At 37.4% G+C, this 24,193-nt stretch overlaps 1 protein-coding gene across 1 annotated transcript in view; it reads right to left on the bottom strand.

Moving 5' to 3' along the window:
- The window catches only part of LOC150081386 (transmembrane protein 39A), a 49,640-nt gene extending 44,220 nt beyond the window's left edge, over positions 1–5,420 (bottom strand). Inside the window, exon 1 of the mRNA XM_090379244.1 lies at positions 5,368–5,420. The gene's annotated coding sequence lies outside the window, so the exon portion shown is untranslated. The remainder of the gene's footprint in view (positions 1–5,367) is intronic.
- Between the last annotated feature and the right edge of the window lie 18,773 nt (positions 5,421–24,193).

Raw genomic sequence — 24,193 nt, 5'->3', positions numbered from 1 at the left:
CAGAAAAGCCCAATAAACCAAAATTGCAAATTGTTTTCATTGTTTTATGGTTGTGACACCCATATATATGCTTTAAAAAAATATCACAAAGATGTTCAAAACTGATTCTTATAACCAAACATATGATAACGATGAAAGTGTAGTGCATTTTAATGATTTTAATCGGTTTTTTTGAAATTTGATTCTATAAAGTTGATTCTACTAACCAGTGGATCACGTTAACTGGTGCCTACTTTTCACTTTACGGTGGCTTATGATTGTGTCCGACCAGACCACATGGTCTTTTCTTTCAGCCAATAGCAGTTTTGTAAACTTGTTGGCCACCTGTTTCGTTTTTACATCCTTTAGTTGAAGTGATTTTTTGTGTTGTGCTTTGATCAATATGTACAATTTCCATTATAAAAATCACATTTTAGAGAAATAAATAGCTTAGTTATATAGCAAAAATTTCAACTTCTGAGGTCTTGGAACAAATTACCAAAAAACAATGTGTTATTGGGTTCACATTACGGTATTTTCACGATATGATGGTGTCTCTGGAACATATTAATATTGTAAAGCGGGGTTCCACTGTATATCCATTTATTAACAGATTGTTTCACATTTGTTTACTGATTTCCTCACTTAACTTTATTTCTTAGTGTTTTCATTTATTTGTTTTATTTTTCTATTGTATCTCTGGTTTCAGCTGCATATGTTATTATAGGCCTTACTATAATTTTATATATTTTGACTTTTGCATCCCAATTGATGTTTGGATTGTACTAAGTTATTATTTGACTTTCCTATATTCTACTTGCTTTTAATACTTGTTCTTCTACTTCTTCATGGGTTGGACATTCCTGAACTATTTTTTTTATATAGTCATAGGTAGTTAAATTTCATTATTTGTTCTATCATTTTCCCTTCTAATTCTAATTTAGATCTCAGTGGTTCTTTTGCTATTGTTAGGCTCTTCGTTTTCTCTATGGATATTTCCATATCATATGCTTTTGCTTTTTTATTAAAATGATGTAGATTTCTTAACAAATTGTTTTCATTTTCTGCCATTAGTACTGCGTCATCTGCATAGCAGATTATATTTAATTTTTTATTTTAATTCCTTTATTTATTCTATTTACTTCATTAATTAATTCATCCATTTTCAAGCTGAGGAGAGTTACACTCAGTGAGTCTTTTTGTCTTATTCCTTTAGTTATTTCTGTTTTTTCTGTATTTCCTTGATCTGTTTTGATTATACATTTACTGTCTGTATGTATGTATGTATATATATATGTATATATATATATATATATATATATATATATATCTCTGATTACTTCTATTAATTGTTTAGCAACTTTGCAAAACTTCAAGATTTCTATTACATCTTTTATTTTAAATCTACAAAACACAAATTGTTTTATTATGCTGTAATGATTTTTCTATTATCTGCTTTATGATGTAGCCAAATGGTCAGGAGAGAGAGAGTGGAGTAGCACACCCTCTTTGAGTGGACTGGGGTTCAAAAGCTCAAGACTGCTAAATACGATTAAAGTAATGATTTATTGTAAACTTCACTGACCTGGTGGTCGTGCCGGAGTATAAACAAGAACATTTAAATATTGTATCTATGCATGATCTATTTTTCCTAAATCCTTGCTGCTCATCACTTAATTCTAAATTTTTATTTAATTTTTTTATATCCCTATAATTTTATGGCAATTGCTTCCCTTCTTCTTTATATATTGATAATTTTATATTTTTCACGAATCACTTGGTATGTTTTTTTCCTTTAAAAATTTGTTTAAATAATTCTGTAGTTAGCTTTTCTCCTCTATATTTCAGTAACTTATTATTTATTTTATCTATACCTGCACTTTTATTATTTTTCCTGTTATTCCTTTAATTTCTTTCACACTTAATTCTACGTCCTCTTTGCTGATCTTATTTCCTTTATTTTCTAATATTTGCTGCCCTTTACTTGTATATAATACTCCAAATAATTTACCCATGTAGCTGAATCTATGTTTATTATTTTAACATATTCATTTAATCCTTTTGGAAACCTATCCTAATACATTTATTTTATTTTTCTTATTTCCTCATTGCTTCTGTTTTGAATCTCCTTATATTCTTCATATATCTGTGCATCTGAGAGAGAGAGAGAGATAATCTTTAATGCCCTTCACGGCCAAAAAGCCAGGGGTTTACATTTTTACAGCCTCCCGAAACTTCCGGGAAACTCAAACAATTATTTACAAAAAAAAGGTAATTTTACAAATGAAAACATATTTTGATACAAAGGAGAGAACTCCTTATGAGAGTTAAGTTTGATTGTGCTGACTTAACATCGAGATAAGAGCACCAGCTCAATCAGACAGGAACAGATGCAAGGTACACATCAGTCATTGCTGATTAGTCCTACTAATCATAATTTTTTTTCAGTAAGTCCGGTCAACAGCAAATTTGTTCAGGTCGGCGTCAAGTGCCTCGGTTTGCTTGAACATCTGCTGAGGGAGGAACCTGTCCGAGAGCTGGAGTCGTGCTGAATGCAAGTAGAGCTCGGGATTGTGTTTTATTTAATAAATGTTTCTGAAATGCTTTTGCTTTGATCTTAGCCAAGTCTCATTTAATTCTTTTATTTAATTCTGTATACCATGTTGTCCATTTTTCATTCATTTTAATATTTTGTTCTCCTAACATTTCATATGCTGCTTTATTTATACAAAATTTAATCGTTTCCCATTTTTCTTCTACTCACTGATTTTCACATTCCATTTCTTTTAATTCTAAATATTCTCAATCTATTTCTGTATAGATTTCAAATACTTCCATCTTGTAATAATTCAATTTTGAATTTTGTTTCTTTATTTTTTGCTTTTTATTAAAGGATTCTCTAAATCTGAATGTTCCCACTACTAATTTAAGATCACTACAAATATGTACTGATAGTACTGCTTTTACATCTTTTATATTTTAATTTCCATTAGTGATTATATAATCAATAATCAATTTTTAATCTGCAATTGCTTACTAATTTACTGCCCCTATTATTTGTCCACATTATTTTATGTTGTTCTTTATATTCAAAAAGCTCTTAATTCTATATTCACAGTCTATACAAAATTTATTTTCATTTTGGTTCATTGTCTGTTCATTAAACCATTGAAAAATTCCTGGTATTATTCTATATTCTATTTGGGCATTTTTCAAGTCTCCTTCTATTATTACTAATTCATTCTTATTATCTAACTTATTAGTTAAATCTTGTAGTTGATTATAAAATTTATCAAATTCTTTGGGTTTTCCTCTTCTGGACCATATATGCTTAATATCTTTGTTTTCTTTTGCAATTTCATTTTTATGTGTAATATTCTTTCTGATTCTAGATTATATTATTGCAATGGTATGTTGTATTAATTTTGCAGAACAAGGTGATTTGAATGTTGTGAATGGTTAAAAATACTACAATTAATATTTATTTTTTTGTTTCAGAGCTAAAAAAATCTGACAAATTATCTAAGGATGACATAGTGAGCTTAGTATTTATGTATGAGTTATCAGGTGCTACACAATGTTCAGCTGGTGAAGAATTTAACAGCATTTAACAGAATCCACATTGGTCTCCAACTAATCAATCAATTGTTGAACAACTAATAAACAATTTTAAAGAAACCAGAAGTGTTGCTGATCATCCTTGGAGGTGGGAGACCAGAAAGAGTAATTGATGAAGAAACATCAGTGATAGTATTGCTGCTGCTTGCAAACAGCCCAAAAAAAAAAAAAAAAAATCAATGAGGAAGTTAAGTTGAGAAATAGGGATTAGCTGAAGTTCAGTAGTGCGCATTCTTTGAAAAAATCATTTTCACCTGTATAAAGTGCAACTTGTTCAGGATTTGTATGGTGACACCATGAAAAACAATCCCTGGGTTTTTCATTATGGTGTGGGCTGAAATATGGGACAGTCAAATAATTGGGCTTGATTTTTTTGATGACAACATTACTGGCAAAATGTACTCAGACATGCTACAAAATTACTTGATGGATTTTCTGGATGTTACTTTACAACAAAGGATCAACAAGTTGTTCTAACAAGACAGAGCACCACTGCATTATTCATGGGATGTTCATGATTACTCAATGAACAGTTCCCCAACAGGTGGATAGGACAATGAGGCCCATCTAAATGGCCACTCAGGTCACTAGAAGGCACCCCCCCCCCCTCTGGTGGCACTTGAAGTCTGCTGCTTAGCACAACCACCTAAAAAACATTGAACTTAAAGAAGCAATATCATCAAAATGCCATCAAATTGCAAAAGAGACATTGATATATGTCAAGGCATTAATCATTCACACGAAGAATTTAGCAGTGTTTTCAAGATGGAGGTGGCCATTTTGAATATCTGCTATAATAATTGGGTAACCATTGACTCACTCTGTATAATAGTAGTAGTGTTTTTTTTTTTTTTTTTTTGTGTACAGTATTTTGATTTCTCATTGAAATTTTTCTGGATGGTCAGTGATATTACAACTTTATAAATATTAAATATATTCCTAATTGTAGTAATACTTAATTTTAATAAATTAAAAAAACTAAAAAGAACTCATGACATTTAAAACATGACTCACTCTGTATAATAGTAGTAGTGTTTTTTTTTTTTTGTGTACAGTATTTTGATTTCTCATTGATATTTTTCTGGATGGTCAGTGATATTACAGCTTTATAAATATTAATATAAATTAATAATACTTAATTTTAATAAATTAAAAAACTAAAAAGAACTCATGACATTTAAAACATGGCTGTTCATAAATATTTTTCACAGATTTTTTTTTTCTGGACTAATAAATAGTACATTAAGCATTATAAAAATGAAATGCCATGCACATAACAATTATAATGTGTGAACATGAGTAGAAGAAAGTTTCTATAACCACTTACACATCATATGAGTTTATAAATGCAGATAACTTGGTTTATAAATTCAGATGAATCATTTGGTGCATGCAAGGTGATGCAATGCTAAAAAACAACTCAACAAATTTTTGTGCATGGTTTTAACAGTTTTTTATGTGACTAGCTATTGATAAATAGCAGGGTGAATAAAATAAGTTTTAAAAAATGCCAAGGCAAGCTAGAAACAGTGTCACTGTAATATCTGACTGCTTTTTTTCCCCTCTGACAGCAGGTAAACATTTTGTTATCAAAACAAATATTGTAGTTGAACTTGAAGGTACTGAAGACTTATTTTTGTGTGAAAAAGGTGTAGGGTACAGGTTTAACCTGCATATTTCATATGGTGTTAATTTTGTACCCCAGCACATAGCATGTCAAATTTAAATAAACAGTGCTTCAAACCTTTCTACATTACTGTTTTTACTTACCAGAGCATATTCTGTATATGAATGAGGAAGCCACCAGACACTTCTATATAGATTTAAATACTGACTTGCCAAAGCTATGATTCCAAAAAAAAAAACTAGGAATTCAAAGAGAAGTTCACTGTCTGTTGGTATATCTGGTATGGGAACATGTTTAGGTACAACTACCTGTGGGGGTAGCTGATTTTCAGTGCAGGATCTAAAAAAAAAAGAAAAAAAAAAGTATTTAAATCTCATCAGAAAGTCATTTAAAATGGTACTTAATTTTATTTTGTAAACTGATTACAAATTCAGTATATGAACTGCAGCAGTGAGGAAAGTCTGTAGATCAGGTTACAGATTACATTTCTTGTTAGGTTTTAGGTGCATCAGCAACTTAGACCATATTACGGCATTATTTAATAAAGAAGCAAAGTATTATTTCAACACAGATATGAAATAGTTAGAGAAAACACTATTCTGTGTTGTTTCTTCTTCCGTACTGTCAAGGTACACTACTGTCCTTCCGGTGACGAGACACCTTGAGCTTGCACTCCTTAGAAACAGCTGAATTTATCCATGGATCAATTCCATTACTAATTAAAAACCCAAATACACTGTTGTTGCCAGTTTCAGAATTATTAGATTCCATCACTAGACAGCAGGCAGTCTCGACTGGTGACCTTATGTTGAGTGGTGAATAAATTTACTGAATCTAAATGAGTGGTTTGGATAACCTCTTTAGAGATCTAGCCCTCTCCAAAGATAAAGCTGAACTTCTCACTTCAAAACTAAGGCAGAAACACTCGGTTAAGAAGAATGTCAAAGTGTCATGCAGAGTTTTTGTGCACACGGTGGACTATACTTCACCTTCATTTACAGTATATAACGATAGTGCTATCCATACTTTAAGTCAGTTGAAAAAGGCTTCATAGAGTAGCTGAAGGCATCTAGTGTATTTATTTGTTTTTATTTCTATTGCAATATATCTTTAATGCTTTTATCTAGTATAGTTTAATCAAATTTATGTATTTAAATTTTCAGTCATGGTTAATTTGTATATTTTTCTAATAAATTTTTTTTTTGAATTGGTCGATGTATGCACGGATTTATATTTATAAAATAGTTATAAAATGGTCTATAATAGTACCACAGAAATGATTAGGTTTGCAAAGATTGAGTGTTTTAATCACTGATTAAAATAGGAAAGAAAGGAAACAAGGAGATTTACATGTATGCAAATACAAATAGGAAAAGAGTAAACCAGATTGGACCATTATGTAATGGATGTGGCTAAGTCGTTAACAAACTAGCTTAAATACTGATGAATTGAACAGGTATTTCATATCAATTTTTGAGACAAAAGATTCATTGTGGCAAGAAGATATGAGTAAATCTAAATAGCAAGAAATTGGCAATACTGAAATTACTGAAGACTGTTATTTGAAAAAATTTCAAGCCTAAAGGTAAGCAAGCCCCTGGAGCTTATGACATATACCCAGTAATTTTGAGAGGTGGCGAGAGGGCACATGTTTAGCTCGAGCAAGCCCCATACTTCCCATACTTCTTTGCAATATCATGTCCAAATAGACCAATTGGAAAGCAAAAGAAAAAAATGAATCTACCTATACTTTTAATGACTACCTATACTATAAATGTTTTGTTCTCTGTATCATTTCCCTCTCCTCCCAGATAGCAGTTTCCTGAAACAGACCACTGTCTCACTAGTATCAGCAAATATTATTGGACTAATATTCAAGTGGGTAAAATTAGGCAGATGGGCTGAGAAGTAGCAATTGAAGTTTAACATTGACAAATGCAATGTACTATATATGGGTAGCAGTAATCCCAGAATAACATTAAAACTGTGTAGTACACACTCAGGATAGTGGAGAATGAAAAATACCTGGGTGCAAATTGTGCAGTGAGACATGAAGTTCTCTGAGCAGTGTAGAATGGCAGCTAGGGTCACATCTTAAGTATTGCATTCAGGTCTGAAAGCCTCATTTCCAGAAGGATAGGGATGTTGGAATGGGTTTGTTCAGAGAATAGCAATGAGATTGGTGAAGGGAAAAAAGTGCTCTTAACAAGAAAGGCCTCACAGCATCTGCAAGGAGATGTGATTGAAGTAAGTGCAATGCTGATGGCATTCTTCCTCTTGCTCAGACTATACACATGAGGGGAGGTAAAATTCAAATTGAGGAAGGATGGTTGCAGAACAAATGTGTGTAAAACTGCTTTCAGCCAGTGGCCAGTTGAAATAAACTTCCATCTGCTGTGTGAAAGTAAGTAGTTTGAATAAATTCATGAAAGAACTAGAAAAATTATTGGAGGAGTGGACAGGTGATGAGAGATTTAGCCAATGCTATATAAGCTTCAGGTCCCAATGGTATTTCTCCACTTGTTCTCAAAACTTGTGCTCCTGAACTTACTTTTACTCTGTGTTGCCTTTTTATACTTTCTTATTCCAAAGGTGTTTTTCCTTCTGCTTGGAAATTTGCTCATATCCAGCAAGTTCCTAAAAATGGCAAAATATCCCTCCCATCCAATTATTGCCCCATTGCAATTACTTCTACTCTTTCTAAAGTAATGGAGAAATCAATTAACCACCAACTCTTAAACTATCTAGAAACCTTCCATCTGATCAGCAATCGCCAGTATGGATTCCATCGGCGTTGATCCACTGTAGGTATTCTGGCTTATGTTACCCATCTATGGACAAATTAAATGGAAAAGTTTGGTAAAACTCAAGCAGTTGCTCTTGACACTTCAAAGGCTTTTGATCATGTTTGGCATAAACATCTTTCTAAATAAGCTTCCATCTTATGGTTTGCCAATTTTTTTTTGTAATTGGGTAACCAGTTTTCTCTTTGACCACTCACTGCAGGTGTCTGTTCAGTCCAGTTCTAGGTTCACTTCATTCTTTCGCTCTTTTCCTCTTGTATATTTATGATATATCTTGTATATTTATCCATAGTTTTGATGATGATAACACATTGCATTCCACCTTCAGTTTGAGAAACCTTGCCTTGCTTAAACAGCTTCAACAGCCGACCGGGCTAGCCAGGTGGATAAAGTGCCTGCCTGGCAAACCAAAGGTCGCGGATTTGAATCCCGCCTCAGGCTTGGATCAAAGTTTACTGCAAAAACCTTGGGACGTGCTTCTGTGGCCAAAACATTATGGCCACAGAAGCCAATGCGCCAGCAACTATAAAAAAAACAAAAAAAACAAACCAGCTTCAACTTCTCGAATATCCACTACCAATTCCTTAAATGCTGATTTCCAAGCAATTCTCCAGTGGGGCAAAGATAACTTAGTTGATTTCAATCCTTCTAAAACTCAGTCATGTCTTATATCTTGCAAAAAGGATTCTTCTGCTCCTATGCTTATCTTCAATGACACTCCGATTTCTAGGCAAGATCATATATCTCTATTGGGGATTACCCTGACTTCTAATCTCTCTTGGCACAAGCACATTACAAATATTGCTTTCTCTGCATCTAAAAAACTTCGTTTTCTCTTTCGCTCTCGACATTACTTTTCTTCCAAAAAGCTGTTCACTCAGTACAAATCACAAATCCGCCCTACCATGGAATATTGTTCCCGCATTTGGGGTGGTGCCCCCAAAACCTATCTCAGGCTTCTATATTCCATTCAGAAGAGGGCAGTTACGTTAATTAATGACTCACCTCTAACAGTCTCTCCACTGTTTTTCTCATAAACATTCTGTTTCTGCTGCATGCCTATTCTATGGGCACCTCTATGGGCACTGTTTTTCTGAATTGGCTTCTTTAATTCCCGCTCTCTCTTTCAAAGCAGTCCAAACATGTGGTTGTGGTACATGTTTGGACTGCTTTGAAACATGTGCATTCAACCAGTCAACATCCTTTTACTATTCAACTTCAAACTCACAGATCCAACTTTTTTTTTCCCTTATTCATTCAACTACTGTTTTCTGGAACATCCTTCCTTCATACATACTGTATTTCCTGAAAATTACAATCTACAGAAGTTAAAGTCTAATGTCAACAAATATTATCATTTTCTCAACCTCTAACCCAGTGGTTTTCAACCGGGGTGCTGCAGCACACTAGGGTGCCGCAACAACGTTTTTGGGGTGCTGTGTAATTTGGGTTTAAGTTACTTAAAGTTGCTATTATTATTATTTTTTTAAATTTATACATTTATTTCATTATAAAAGGTGTATGGTATCCATGTGGTGATCTATAATTGATCTTTATTTAGTACCTCTATATAAAGAATAAAATTATTATATAGGTATATATTAAAAGGTCAAAAACCACTGTGTTAGGTATTTATTTTGGCTTAGGGGTGCCACGAAAAAAATTAATGGGACACTTTAAGGGTGCCGTGAACTGAGAAAGTTTGGGAACCTCTACTCTAACCCATACACAGTAGCATTAGTAGAGGCATACGATGCAAGAAAGCAAGCTTATGCAGCATCAGCCAAAAAAAAAAAAACCCCCAATTTCATCCCTCCATTCATTCCAAATGCCTGTCCAGCTCAGCCTTAAATTTATTTAGGCTATTAAAAGATGGAAGCCTGTTCCACCAATCAACTACCCGCTGGCTAAAAGCAAATTTCCGCACATCTATTCTACAACAATCTTTCCTCAATTTGAAACTGTGCCCCCTCAGGTTCTTAGTCTGAGCAAGATGAAGAATCCCATCAGTATTCAGCTTGCTCAACCCATTCAAGGCCTTATACACCTCAATCAGATCACCTTTCAGGTGCCTACTCTCCAGGTGCTGCAATTTGCAGAACTTAAGCCTTTCTTGGTAAGAGCACCCCTTTGTTCCCCCTCACCAATCTTGCTGCCCTTCTTTGTACTCATTCTAGCAACTCTACATACTTCCTAAAATGAGGCCTCCAGACCTGTACACAGTACTCTAGGTGTGGCCTGACCATTGCCTTGTATAACGGGATTATCACCTTCCTGTCCCTGCTAGCAAAATTCCTATATATCATTGACAAGACTCCATGACCTGCCCTGGCAGCCTGTCTGCACTACTCAGAGAACTTCATATTTGGCTGCACAATTACCCCGAGGTCTTTTTCACTTTCCACTTCCCTGAATGTAGTACCATCCATTTGGTATGTTTCTCTTTGGTTATTTTTACCCATATGCAGTACTTTGCATTTGTCAATGTTAAACTCCAGTTGCCATTTCTCAGCCGATTTTCCCAACTTATCTAGATTCAGCTCGAGTAGCATACTGTCATTAACAACCCTGCCAACCTTTGTATCATCTGTAAACTTGGACATTAAACCTGATATACCTTCATCAATATCATTGCTAAATATACAAAACAACAATGGGCCCACCACCGAACCCTGGGGAACTCCACTAATAACATTTGTCCACGAAGAGCAGTGTCCATTGATTACCACTCTCTGTTGTCTCCCACTCAACCATCCCTTTACCATTGTAGCAGCTTACCCTTGATGCCATACCTCTCCAATTTGTACCGCAGTCTTCCATGTGCAACAGTATCAAAAGCTTTTCTGAAATCCAAGTATATGATATCAGTAGTAAGTACTATAGGTTCTAATACCTCTCACATTTGGGGTGTTCATAAAAAAAAAAAAAAGCTTACTTTCTTGCATCATATGCTACTACTAATACTACAGAAACCACCCTTTCTGTTAAAAAATTCACGTTGTGCAGTACTCACAAAAATTGTAGCAGGGTAATATTCCTGACACTTTCACACTGAGCTCTGATCTCAGAACACTTACATGTGCAAGTACTAATAATATTAGTACCTGAATGTACAATATCACTTTTCGTGCCTTAAAAGATAGCTGTTCTGCATTATCATCAACTTTTACACCAGATACACATGCCCTTGTCATGTTCTACCTATCCCTATTACAGACTTCCCCATTTCTCTATCAATTGAATCACCCAAACTGTGGGATCAGTGTGTTCTGCCTCTACTTACCTGTCCTTGCAAGTAGATGAATGGAGGGTAGGCATCAATATCATGGCAGACTACAGAATACCTGATGAATTCCCTGATTTGATTCTCTCTAAGATATTGGTACTTTTCAACTGAGGCACTCCATCACATCCATCAAAACACTGAAGTTTTGCTTCATTACTCCACTGTGTTTGCATAATATACACACAAAAAGATAATCTGTGGCACTATTATAATCTTGCTAGAAACAGACAGCTCTGAATACATAGCACAACCACTGCAAATAGAAAAACCTTGACTCAAAATTAAAAATTGCCTGCAGCAATTCCCCTCAACCAAGAGTCTACTAACAACATAGAAATAAACTCTGTAAAATACAGTACTTTACTTCTGGAATTCTTTAAAATCTGGCATATATTACAAAAAAAAAAAAAAATCTATACTTTACAATCTGGAATCATTAAGAAAGAAATCTGGCACCAGTACCAACAATCACATTTGTCTTTGAGAACCCATACAATAAAGGATGACATTTCTGTCCTTATAAGATGCTTGAAGGACTATGTTGTCCTATGTTGGTTATAATGACAGATTTGTAATCTGTTATTATAGCCAATAGAATTTAAACTGCACTGTGACTATAATACAATGGTATTAATTCTCACAACAGAACAACCTTGCCTTTACATTGAGTTGCCTTGGAATTGCACTGCTTTCAAACATGGTCTCTCAAACAGTTAAAGTAATCAACCATTACTTTCAGTAGGTAGTCACTGGTGACAAGAGGCACCCAAAATAGCTGTAACGAAGCTGTTTGAGGTGAGCTGCCATGTTGCATAAAAAAAATCAGTTTTCAAAATTGTAATATAGCTAAAGTTGTTTAACATAGTGCAAAACCCATGCAACTCATTACAAAGGCAAGTTTGTTCTGCTGTGAGAATTAAGACCATTACTTTATCCAAGAAGTTTAAATACTACTGGTTGCAAAAATACATGAAAGAACAAGCTAGTCAAAAGTTTACAGATAGAAATAGATCACTATTATTTTATTCAGCTATTTGTGATATACATTTATTAAAATTAGCTCCTCTAAAACTGCTCAAATAGGTATACCTATATAAATTCATAAAATTTTAAAATGCGGCACTTCCGAATCCCAGAGAGTGCCCAGTTATAAAGTTTACTGTAGCTAATAGTCATGCTTGTGTTTGCTGAAATTCCAAACAGTAAAAAAAAAAAAAAAAAAAAAAATATATATATATATATATATAAAATTACAATTCTAAATAACACAGTTTACAAAAATATATTTTTTATAATCCTACAAAAACTGACAATAAAATGCTCATTTTCCATACGTTTAAAAAGCGCTCAGTATAACGTTTTTATTATTATTTAATTTTTAATATTTTAATTCTGACTGCGGTTTTTATTTTTCTAACTAAATGGAAATTATTTATTTATTTATTTTCTGTTTTCATTACAAATTTATAACAGAAGGCATGTAAAAAGTTCGTCTGCTTCACTTGGTGATTAAATAACATTATCCTGATAGGGTTACGATTTTCTGAACATCGAATGATTTAATCCCTTAAAACATACCTATCATCAATGGTAGCTGCAGATTTGGCAATACTGCCAGATTTCGTAGCACTTCTGCGTCCACCTGCCATTTTTCTTAGCAATATATCCGACGAAAAGTTGTCAACATTCAAATATCGCCCTGACTCGTGTACCACCTAAACCACATTCAAGATGTCGCCATCATCTGATGAAAGCTACCTACTTTAAATATAAAACATATTGCTAGCAGATTTGTAAAACGAAAAATTACAACATAATTTTTTTTTTTTAAATATATAACCACTACACATAAAGTAACAGATATACAGCCATGTTCTGTAGATTAAAAGGGCATCCTGCGAGAAGTTTTGGGAGTAGAAATACTTGGTAGAGACTATTAAATTTTGGACGGTTTTTCCAAGTGTGTTTGTAAAAATAATTAGAACACAAAAGTAATTCATATCAGTTTTAAAAAGAAAGAAAAAAAAAAAAAGAAAGTCATATTAGGACCACTCGAGGATTACATCAACTAGCTGCGTGTATAATGTCCATAACTCAGATGTATCCCCTGGTCGGTTTTCTGAACGAAAAACCCGAGTTTCTATGGGTTAAAATAGTGTTATTCTCGATTAATAAGCGCAAATTCAACCACAGTGTGAAAAAAAGCCAATAGACGTCTTCGCGCTCATCTAATTAAAAAAAAAAAAAAAAAAAAAACTGTTCATATTAGCGCCACAGAATTATTACTTCATCTACCCGTCTGTATTACTTACATGAACTGCGTGTGTTCTCTGGTAGATTTGCCAATTTTGGAGAATAAAAACCAGAGTTTCTAGGTGGAGCAAAACTGTGCTATCCTTGCCTGAACTAACTGAATTAGACATGCAGTGAAAAAAGCCCATAAAGGTTAAGAGGAAGTCTTGTCTGACCAATCTGATTGGATACTACGATGTGCTGAATGCAAAAAATAATTTCCATATTATATACTTGGATTTCAGGAGAGCTTTTGATACTGTTGCACAGGGAAGACTGCTGTACAAATTGGGGCAGTATGGCATTAAGAGCAAGTTGCTGCAACGGATCAAGTGATGGTTGAGTAGGAGACGGCAGAGTGGTAATAAATGGACACTGCTCTATGTGAACTAATGTTATTTGTGGGGTCCCCCAGGGTTCGGTGCCGGGTCCATTGTTGTTTTGTGTATTTATCAATGATATCCAGTAGTGATCCTTCATGCATGAAGAATCAGTAGATAAGCGAAACACTAGGTGGCAGTATCGCAGTGTGCTGAAGTGAGATTTACTCAAAGACGTAACTATCATCAGGAGTAAAGAGAAGGGTTTTTGGTTTCGTAAAGGAGACTAGGGAAGTCAGAGACAGTATTTAAATTCTATACGGTGGAACCAACTGATGATGTTCCCAACAGCGAATTCAAAATGGGAAGCATTCAAAGAATTAATCTTGGAAGAGCTACTAGGCTTTTCATACCAACTAAGAAATGTTGTTCGAGATTTAGGCCTAAATGGATGACAGATGAACTAATTAGACAGGTGGCAGAGAAGAAAAATGCATGGGATACATATAAACTAACATATAATAAATGTTAATTTACTTAATATAAATGATTATGTCAATTAACATAAAATTATTAACATAATATAAATGATACGGAAGCCTATGATAGACATAAGCTGGTCTATAACCAAGTCACAAAGGCAGGCAAAGGCAGATTACGAGAAATCTTTGGCAAAGAATGCAAAGACAAACAGCACAGAGTTCTTTACTTGTGTAAACTCTAGAAGGAAGGGGGATAGATCAGATTGGTACACTTGATATCGATGATTCAACTGATGATCCTGTAACAAACCAAATCAATATTTTGCTTCTACATTCACACATGAGGAGTCATTCAGGGAGGGGAATACCAGAGGTGTATTAAACTCTAGCAGTAAGCTAGATGATCTTGTAACAACTGAGAGTAAAATGGAGGGAAAATTGTTGAAGATAAACATAAGAAAGGTACCCGAGTTGGATGGAATCTATCCAGTTATATTAAAGGAGGCAGCAAAGGAAGTAAGCAAACCCTTAGCCATAATTATGAGAGCTTCCTTGGACTCAGGGGAGCTATCCATGGACTGCAGATGTGCAAATGGGGCCCAATCGACAAAGGAGGATTAAAGGGTGACAAAAGTAATTGCAGACCAGTTAGTTTAACTTCTTTTCCAGGAAAATTAATGGAGGCACTGCAGGATCATCTAGACAAGACCTCAGTTATAGCTCGGACATAGCATGGGTTTGCTAAGGGGAAGTCTTGTCTGACCAATTTGATTGAATACTATGATGTGGTCACAAAGGAACTGGATGTAAAGAATAATTTTGATATCATATATTTGGATCTTAGAAAGGCTTTTGATACTGTTGCACATGGAAGACTGCTGCACAAATTGGAGCAGTGTGGCATTAGAGGCGAATTGCTGCTATTGATAAAGGGATGGTGAGTTGGAGAAGACAGAGAGTGGTAATCAATGGACACTGCTCATCGTGGACTAATGTTATTAGTGGAGTCCCCCAAGGTTCAGCGTTGGATCCATTGTTGTTTTCTGTATTTATTAATGATATTGATGAGGGTATATATCATCTTAATTGCTTAATGTCCAAGTTTGAAGACGATACAAAGGTCTGTAGGGTTGTTAATGACACTAATGATAGTATACTGCTGCAACAGGATATAGAAAGGTTGAGCAGATGGGATGAGAGGTGGCAACTGAAGTTTAACATTGACAAATGTAAAGTACTGCATATGGGTAGCAGTAATTCCAGAGTACACGTATCAACTATGTGTATCAAGAGAATGAAAAGAACCTAGGCGTAATTGTGCAGGCAGATATGAAGTTTTCTGAGCAGTGCAGACGGTCTGCTAGAGTAACTCATTGTGTATTGTCAATGATATACAGGCATTTTTCTAGCAGGGATAAGGAGGTGATTATCCTCTTGTATAAGGCAATGGTCAGGCCACACCTTGAGTACTGTATACAGGTCTGGAGGCCTCATTTTAAGAAGGATGTAGAACTGTTGGAACGAGTAGAGAGAGAAGGTGAACAAGATTAGTGAATGGAACAAACGGTTGCTCTTACAAAGAATGGGTTAAATGTTGCAAATTACAGTGTCTGGAGACAAGGCAACTGCGAGGTGAACTGACTGATGTGTATAAAGTTTTGAATGGTTTGAGCATGCTCAATGCTAATTGGATTCTTCCTCTTGCTCAGAATAATCGCCTGAGAGAGCAAAAATTCAAATTGAGGAAAGACAGTTGTAGGATAGATGTGCGGAAGTTTGCTTTTAGCCAGCGGTTGGTTGATTGCTGGAAGAAACTTCCATCTCTCGTTGTAGAAGTTCATAGCTTAAATAGATTCAAGGCAGAAGTAGACAAACATTTAGAGCCAGTGGATGGGTGAAATGAGGAGGGTGTGTATTTTTTTTTTTTTTTTTTGGGTGATGCTATATAAGCTTCCAATCTTGAATCTTGTGTCTTTGCTAATGCTAATGTCTGTAAATTGTCGTGTCTTCTGTTGTCGATTTGCCTGTTTGCTGAACGAAAAAGACCGCTATGGAGAGCTCAGTTGGTAGAATTGCCATACTCCCCACACCGGATAGAAAAGAACTGACTTTCGAATCCCGTGAATGACGCAAGGAATTTTGATGTCTTTATCACAACATGGCTCGTTAATCGTTCTGAGGCGATGATTGCATGGTTTGTTCTCCTGGAAACTCTAGGAAATTTGCTGATACAGTATTAGGATTTTTCCAACAAACAGAAAATCGACCACAGAACACATGCATTTTTACAGATCATATACACCATTGAGCGAAAACATTATGACCATTAAGTCGTTATGCAAATCGAAGCAACGGCAAGTGAACTACGGCGGATGCGCCGGTCGGGAAACGGTATAAAAAACATCTGATACTGAACTCCGTTAATAAATGTTACTTTTGTTGTTCAGATGGGAAAGGCAGAGGACTTAAGCGAGTTTGACAAAGGCCAAATTGTAATGGCCAGACAACTGGTTCAGAGCATATCCGAAACGGCACGGCTGGTGGGATGCTCTTTGTCAGCCGTGATTAATACCTACCGAAAGTGGTCCGAGGAGTGATAACCCACAAACCGCGGGCGAAGTGTTGGACGAACACAGCTCATTGATGATCGAGGTGAGCGAAGGCTCTCCCGGATGGCAAGTGGCAACAAAAGGACGACTGTTGCGCAACTCGCCAGTAATTGGAATGCTGGTGACGGGACTAATGTGTGGCAATACACAGTACATCGAAACCTGCTGAAATGGGGCTGTGTAGCTGCAGGCTGCTCCGAGTGCTCATGCTAACCACGGTTTACCGGCGACAGCCCCTACAATGGGCACGTGAGCATCGAAACTGAACCTTGAGTGATTGGAAGAAGGTCGTCTGGTCTGATGAATCACGTTTCCTGTTGCACCATGTGGACGGCCGGGTACGTGTGCGTCGTTTAACTCGGGAAGTGATGGAGCCTGGATGCACCGTGGGACAAAATCAAGCCTGTGGCGGTGGTGTCATGCTTTGGGCGATGTTCTGCTGGGATACCCTAGGTCCAGTCATCCGTGTACTGTGTCGTCTACCATCTACATAAACATTATTTCTGACCAGGTACAAACTTTCATTGCAACGGTCTTCCCCTCTGGCAGTGCCGTCTTTCAGCAGAATAATGAGCTATGCCACACTGCCCGGATTGTTCGAGACTGGTTCGCAGAACATGAGGAAGACTACCAGGTATCGCTTTGGCCTCCAAATTCCCCAGGCATCAATCCCATCGAGCATCTGTGGTTTGTGTTGGAACAGAAACTCCGATCTGTGGCATCTCAACCACGGACCTTACAGGATTTAATGGATCTGCTGGTTATGTGTTGGTAGCAGATAGCACAAGGCACATTTAGAAATCTTGTAGTGTCGAAGTCTCGCCAGGTACGAGCTGTTTTGGCTGCACGTGGAGGACCGACATTAGGGTCATGGTCCTAATATTTGGCTCATTGGTGTATACAGCGCAATATGACCTTGGTCGCTGATGCACCTAAAAATATCCTATACTACACTAGCTGGACATAAATCCAGAGTTTCTGGGAGAAAAACCATGCTACATTGCATGAGACTGACTAAAACAGTCGCATGAAAAAAGGCCCAGTTTCGAATTCTCTCAGTGAACTGATGAATTATGGGCATTTTTCACAACGTGGCTGAGTTGGTCATGCTCAGGCAAGGGTAGTATGATTTTAACTCGGGTTTTTGTCGAGAAAATAGGAAATCGCCCACATAACACACTAAATTTACAGACATTTATACACAATATGGCCTGTGTTGCTGATGTGTCTAAAAACCCTGCAAATGGATAGAGGTAGGGAATCTGTCTCAACGAGAAAGGACAGTAATCACACTTACGTGGTTGATTTTAAAATCAAATTGCAAGAAATATGTGGTCACGTCAAGGAAAACTCTGTTGTCTATACGGGCTTATTCTTGGCGATAATATAGGTGTGTATCTTAATATCATTTGTGTAACTGATGAGGTCCGTCCTGTTGTTAACCAGTGGGGAGATGAGCGCAGTAAGAACTGCGCCTTGTTGGATGCCAGCTGTGATGTGCCTAGTGTAAACTGTATTCCCAGTTAAGATCTTTAATTGTCTTTTTATGAAGAAGAGAGGACAGTAAGAGCAGAACATCACCAATGAGAAAGTAGCTTTTGAAAATCTGGAGCATTCTAGGCACTTAACTGCTTCCAATGACGATTCAGCGCCGATATATGTGATCGCAAGCTCAGCAGACTTTATAAAAGTGGAAAGGATTGTGTTTGCAGTTAAAAAAAAATGTCATATTAGGGCCACCCAAGACTGAACTTACACCAATGAGCCAAAACATTATGATCACCTATATGATGTTGGTCCTCCACGTGCAGCCAAAACAGCTCGTACCCGCGAGGCATGGATGTTACAAGATTTCTAAATGTGTCTTCTGTATCTGGTATTAACACATAACCAGCAGATCCTTTAACTCCTGTAAGATCCGTGGATGAGATGCCACAGATCGGAGTTGCTGTTCCAAACACAAACCACAGATGGTCGATGGGATTGATGTCTGGAAAATTTGGAGGCCAGGGTAATACATGGAAGTCTTCCTCATGTTCCCAAACCAGTCTCGAACAATCTGGATGGTGTGGCATGGCACATTATCCTGCTGAAAGATGGCATGGCCAGAGGGGAAGTGTGAGACTGATAAATTCTCAGCTCACGACGATCGGATAAATCTAATTCTTTGTTCAATAAATAAAACCGATATTTAGGATATTAGGGCGAAATTATCGAAAAACAGTTTTCAATTAGAATTCGTAATATTCAAGTTAGGGAAAGCCAAACCGAAAGTATTGAAGAGAAGATGTGAGTGAGCCAATGAGAAGGCAAGAGCCCATGACTAACACAAACTTACTTTCGCTCTGAACAGGGGATCGTAACGGGGGTAGAAAGAGTCAGCGAGAACTTCGGCCCAGCGCTAACGATAATAAACAAAAAAGCAAGGTTTAGGTTGATAGCGAAACCAGGCTCACACCTGCCTATGACGCAGACTTGGACAACTAAAAGAACAGGACTCTGTCATATTTACGACTTTCCCCACTGTCATTGGGAGGGAGCGAAGAATTCCTCATTGTTGAGTAATCAACGAAGAAAAAAGTTAAAGAGGGAAAGTAGCGCCCAAGTCCGAGATATATACAGAAGGACTGAGTAAGAGAGGGGAGAAGAGACTCGGACGGAGACAGAGACGGAGAGAGGACACAGAGGAGAGGAGAGTTGGCTCTTCGCAGACGAACATCTAGTCGAAAGATCGCCAGAGCAGCGAGAGACAAAGGCTGAGAAGGAGCAGAGCGGCCACCAGAAAAAGTCGGCCGGAAAACCAGTAGAGGACCCCGCCCAGATTTCGCTGGAGAGAAGGAGGCCGTATCACTGAATTCTAGGAGCGAGCGAATTAACTGGTAAGGAATTATATTATTCGTGTGAATGTAACAATCCAAAACCGAAACTAAAATGATAACCTGTTCAATGCTTCTTTCCTAACCACAAATGAATTACATGTTAATACAATGTAGGTTGAACGACTAGAATGCTCCCATAGACACGAAAATCCCCATCCTGATGTCCATAAGAAAAGTGCAGTATAATCGAGCGTGATCAAGCGCTAAGCTCCGGATGATGATGAAGGATGCACTGAGAGATAACTAGCAGCCAGGAGAATTAAACACACCCACCCGCGTTTAGCCTCAGAATATGAGGAGTACCAAAAAGGTCTATAAGCATTCTGGACGGTTAACCTAGAATAATCTAGTACACTACAAAAGGTAAGAATTGTGAAGAGTTAATGTTGCAAGATAAATTACAGAATTTCTATGAAGAGCAGAATGTACTAGCTTAATACCTGATTCACACATTGACATTATAAAATGTAACTAATGCCTGAATGCCACTATTTAAACTGATCACTTAAGTAGAGTGCAAGTGTTGTATATTTAGTTTATTTTTGTGATAATAAATATTGTTATGTGTTTTACTAAGTCTCATCCTCTCTGCCCATATCCAATCACACCAGCACAGGTAAGAACCAACTAAAATAAGTTATTGCGGGGAATCGAATCAACGCATTGCGATTGGTCGATTCTTTAACACAATGCCAATCCTTTGCTGCAGTCACAGGGGTTATATAATTTCTGGAGACCAAGGGCGGGGATTTTGTCCTAAAAGATAGTGAGTTGAGTGACTAGACGGAAAAAGGGCGTCGTCCCACAGAAACGAGAGGAAACAAGATGGCGCCTTGAAGCGAGCAAGAGAACCAACCCAATCAAGACGTGCCACGTAACCAAAGAGAACAGGGCCATCCACAAGATGATGGCGACGCTCTACAGAAGACCGTTGCCATGAAAGGGTGTACCTGGTCAGCAATGATGTTTATGTAAGGTGTAAGGTGTGTTGAGGGTCTAACGGCTCCTGGGGTTCCCCCAATCTCCGTGTATGTTCTATGTTTCGGGCGAGCTTGAGATTTAAAAAAAAAAGTGTATGGTTCATGTAATATGTGGCGTGTTGTGCCCTTTGTTCATCCCACCTATTAGCTGCCAGCCCCTAGTGTTACCTGCCGTTTCCACACCCTGCTACGGAGAGGCTGGCCGGGTGAACCCAGTGAGGCTATTTTACTCTGGCAAGTCCTGCCTCTTACCTTCCCAAGATTTCAGTGGCTAGTGCCTAAAAAAAATTGGAGAAGTCTCGAGCGCAGTTTAGTTAGTTAACGTTCTTTTAAACATAGTTTTGAGTTTACGCTGAAAATCCGTAAGGACTAAATGTTCAGGCATAAATTTTGGTGCATCTTAAATATTAATGCTGGGCTGACCCCATGTAAGATGACAATTTTGGGTGGGGAGGAAGAAGAGTAGGGGGAGAAGTAGGAAGCAAAGGTGTCGATAGAGAAGATGAACTCCCCCCCCCGTTTGGTAGTGGAACATGCCCATTCCGGACCAGAGGGCAGAATGGGTGGCAAGGGGAAAAAGAGATAGGTGGTAGACGTCAGAGTGCCCAGCACATGGATGACAGCGCCCAAAGCATGACACCGCCACTGGCTTGTTTTCTTCCCATGGTGCATCCAAGCTCCATTACTTCCCGAGTTAAACGACGCACACATACCCGGCTGTCCACATGGTGCAACGGGGAATGTGATTGATCGGACCAGACGATCTTCTTCCAATCACTCAAGGTCCAGTTTCGATGCTCGCGTGCCCATTGTAGGGGCTATTGCCGGTGAACCGTGGTTAGCATGGGCACTCGAAGCGGCCTGCGGCTATGCAGCCTCATTTTCAGCAGGGTTCGATGTACTGTGTGTTTGACACATTAGTCCAGTCACCAGCATTCCAATTACTGGCGAGTTGCGCAACAATAGTCCTTCTGTTGCCAAGTACCATCGGGGAGAGCCTTCGATCACCTCGAACATCGAAGAGCTGTGGTCGTCCAACCCCTCGCCCATGGTTTATCCTTCCTCGGACCACTTTCGGTAGGTATTAACCACAGCTGACCGAGAGCATCCCACCAGCCGTGCCGTTTCGCATATGCTCTGTCTGACCCAGTCGTCTGGCCATTACAATTTGGCCTTTGTCAAACTGCCTTTTGTAAAATGCCCACATTTTTCATATTAATTTACAGATATTTCCCATGCATTTCCCCCCCCCTTTGCTGTTCCCCTTCTTGCTAAAGAGTTGTTTTGACCGTTTCAGCAGAAAATATAAATGCCAATCGTACATGAGTAACCGCTATCAGTTTCTTGTCAAATATAGAATGGTTAAATTCGACTTAGTTGCTTTCTCAGTTATAAATTCCCTTTGCCATTATTTTCCTAACTGAAGATAACAGTCGCTACATAGAAGTAAGTTCACAAGTCCACGAAAATACGAGCTTCGCTCTCCCTGACAAATACTGGTCAGTGTGTCTGATGTTGACCGCGTGAGAAAAGTGTCCCACCCTAGTTCAAGCTCGGTGTGAGGCGAAAGTTCATGCGATAAGGAGCATATACCCTGGTGGACGATGAGCGAAAGGGGGTTGTTTTGTGGTGGCTTTTGGTAGAAGCAGTCGGTTAGTTAGTCTGTATGAGAGAGAGTGAAAAATACAGTAAGTTTTTGGAAACGGGAATTACGTTACAGAATGACTGTACAGAGAGAAGCTTGAAGAACAGCGCAAGAAGATCCAGAATGAGCGAGCGAAGATAGCAGAACCTGAAGGAAGGCTGCGAAAGCACGGAATCCCCTCACCGAGTTCCGCCCCCCGTAGTATGAGTCATCCGTATTTAGGTAAGTCATCCCACAGCTATACATAAACCTTACTCCTCAATAATATAATTAATTATGTTAGCATTGATAAATTGTAAAATGTCCTAATACCGCTATCTTAAATAGCGCATCACTTAGATTGTCAGTTTCACAAATTAACAATAGGTAAATGATGTATCTTAAGCATGCTATCCTAAATAGTGCAGTATTTTTAGTATTGACCCCATCATGTTTGTACAACCATTATGTTATATGCTAGTCCTTGCCTGAGATGAAGTATCCACACGAAGAACACCTATGTGAAGAACCCATTAATTTCCAAAACATCAATAAATGCTAAGAACTCTTAAATACTTCCATAAAGTCAGTTTATATTATTGTAACCAAATGATTTAGGATTTGCTTGTCACTGCCGCTAGGGCAGTAGTTTTCATACATGTATCAATTCTATAGTGGAGTATATTAAACTATATTTTGTTTTAAACATATGCCTCAGGCCTATCCTCTATTCACACGAATGAGTAAGCAAAGAATTATATAATAGAACTGATACCGCGGGTACTCGAATTTCTACCTATAATTGGAAAGAGTTTGAGTATTTTCACAACGCCTGATCGAAGCTGCAGTTCCTATTCCCTTGAATAGTTTACCGAGGGCCGAGATCATTGTCCTAATATGAAAAACCACTAGACAATCACATGAGTATACTGGGGTTATGATTGAACAAATGATTAAGGAAGGAAAACGTCCCGCCATACAGATGTGTTGTCCAGAGAAGTCCGAACGAACGAAAATAATAATAATAAATAGTAAGAAGTATATAACCCCCCCCCAGTATAACACTTGTGCCAATTGTGTCCAGGATTAAATATTTTGCGGGATGAAAAACTGTCTACACAGAAGAAGAAGTCACAAAGAGAAAGAATCTAAAGGGATTACTGATAAGTAGTAAGACTGTTGATTTCGTGCGCTAAGAGAATAGGTAGGAGGCATTACTCCTTTGCAACAACACAGGACATCTACACTAATTAATAAATTATTGCTATTTTTATAATTAGATTTAATAAACAAATGACTACATGCTATAACACACTCTTGTTTTAAATAAGTGATTACTAACATCATAATTTTGTTTCAGCAACAGGTAAGTCACATTATTTTGGAAGACAGGGGCCCAAAATTAGCAATTAAATTTCCCAATTCCTAGTAAATTTAAAAAAAAAAAAATGGAGGATCAAATTCCTCAAACAACAGGAATATCATCCCCCCTACCTCAAACACAACAGCCACCACCCACCCCAGAACCAGACAGACCGCATTCAGCGAATATCGCAGGATTTTTAAGTCTTGTGCCATTATTCTTTGGCAAAAATGATGAAGGCCCTTCAGTCCAATTGTTTTTCGAAACTTTGGAGAGTGTTGGAGAATTAGCACTCTGGGGACACAGAGAACTTTTGGCAGTCTCGAAATC

Source organism: Mastigoproctus giganteus, chromosome 8 (assembly GCF_048544385.1).
Source record: "Mastigoproctus giganteus isolate SK-2022 chromosome 8, ASM4854438v1, whole genome shotgun sequence".
Lineage (NCBI taxonomy): Eukaryota > Metazoa > Arthropoda > Arachnida > Uropygi > Thelyphonidae > Mastigoproctus > Mastigoproctus giganteus.
The sequence above is the reverse complement of the archived record's forward strand: the minus strand, read 5'-3'. Positions and strand labels throughout refer to the sequence as shown.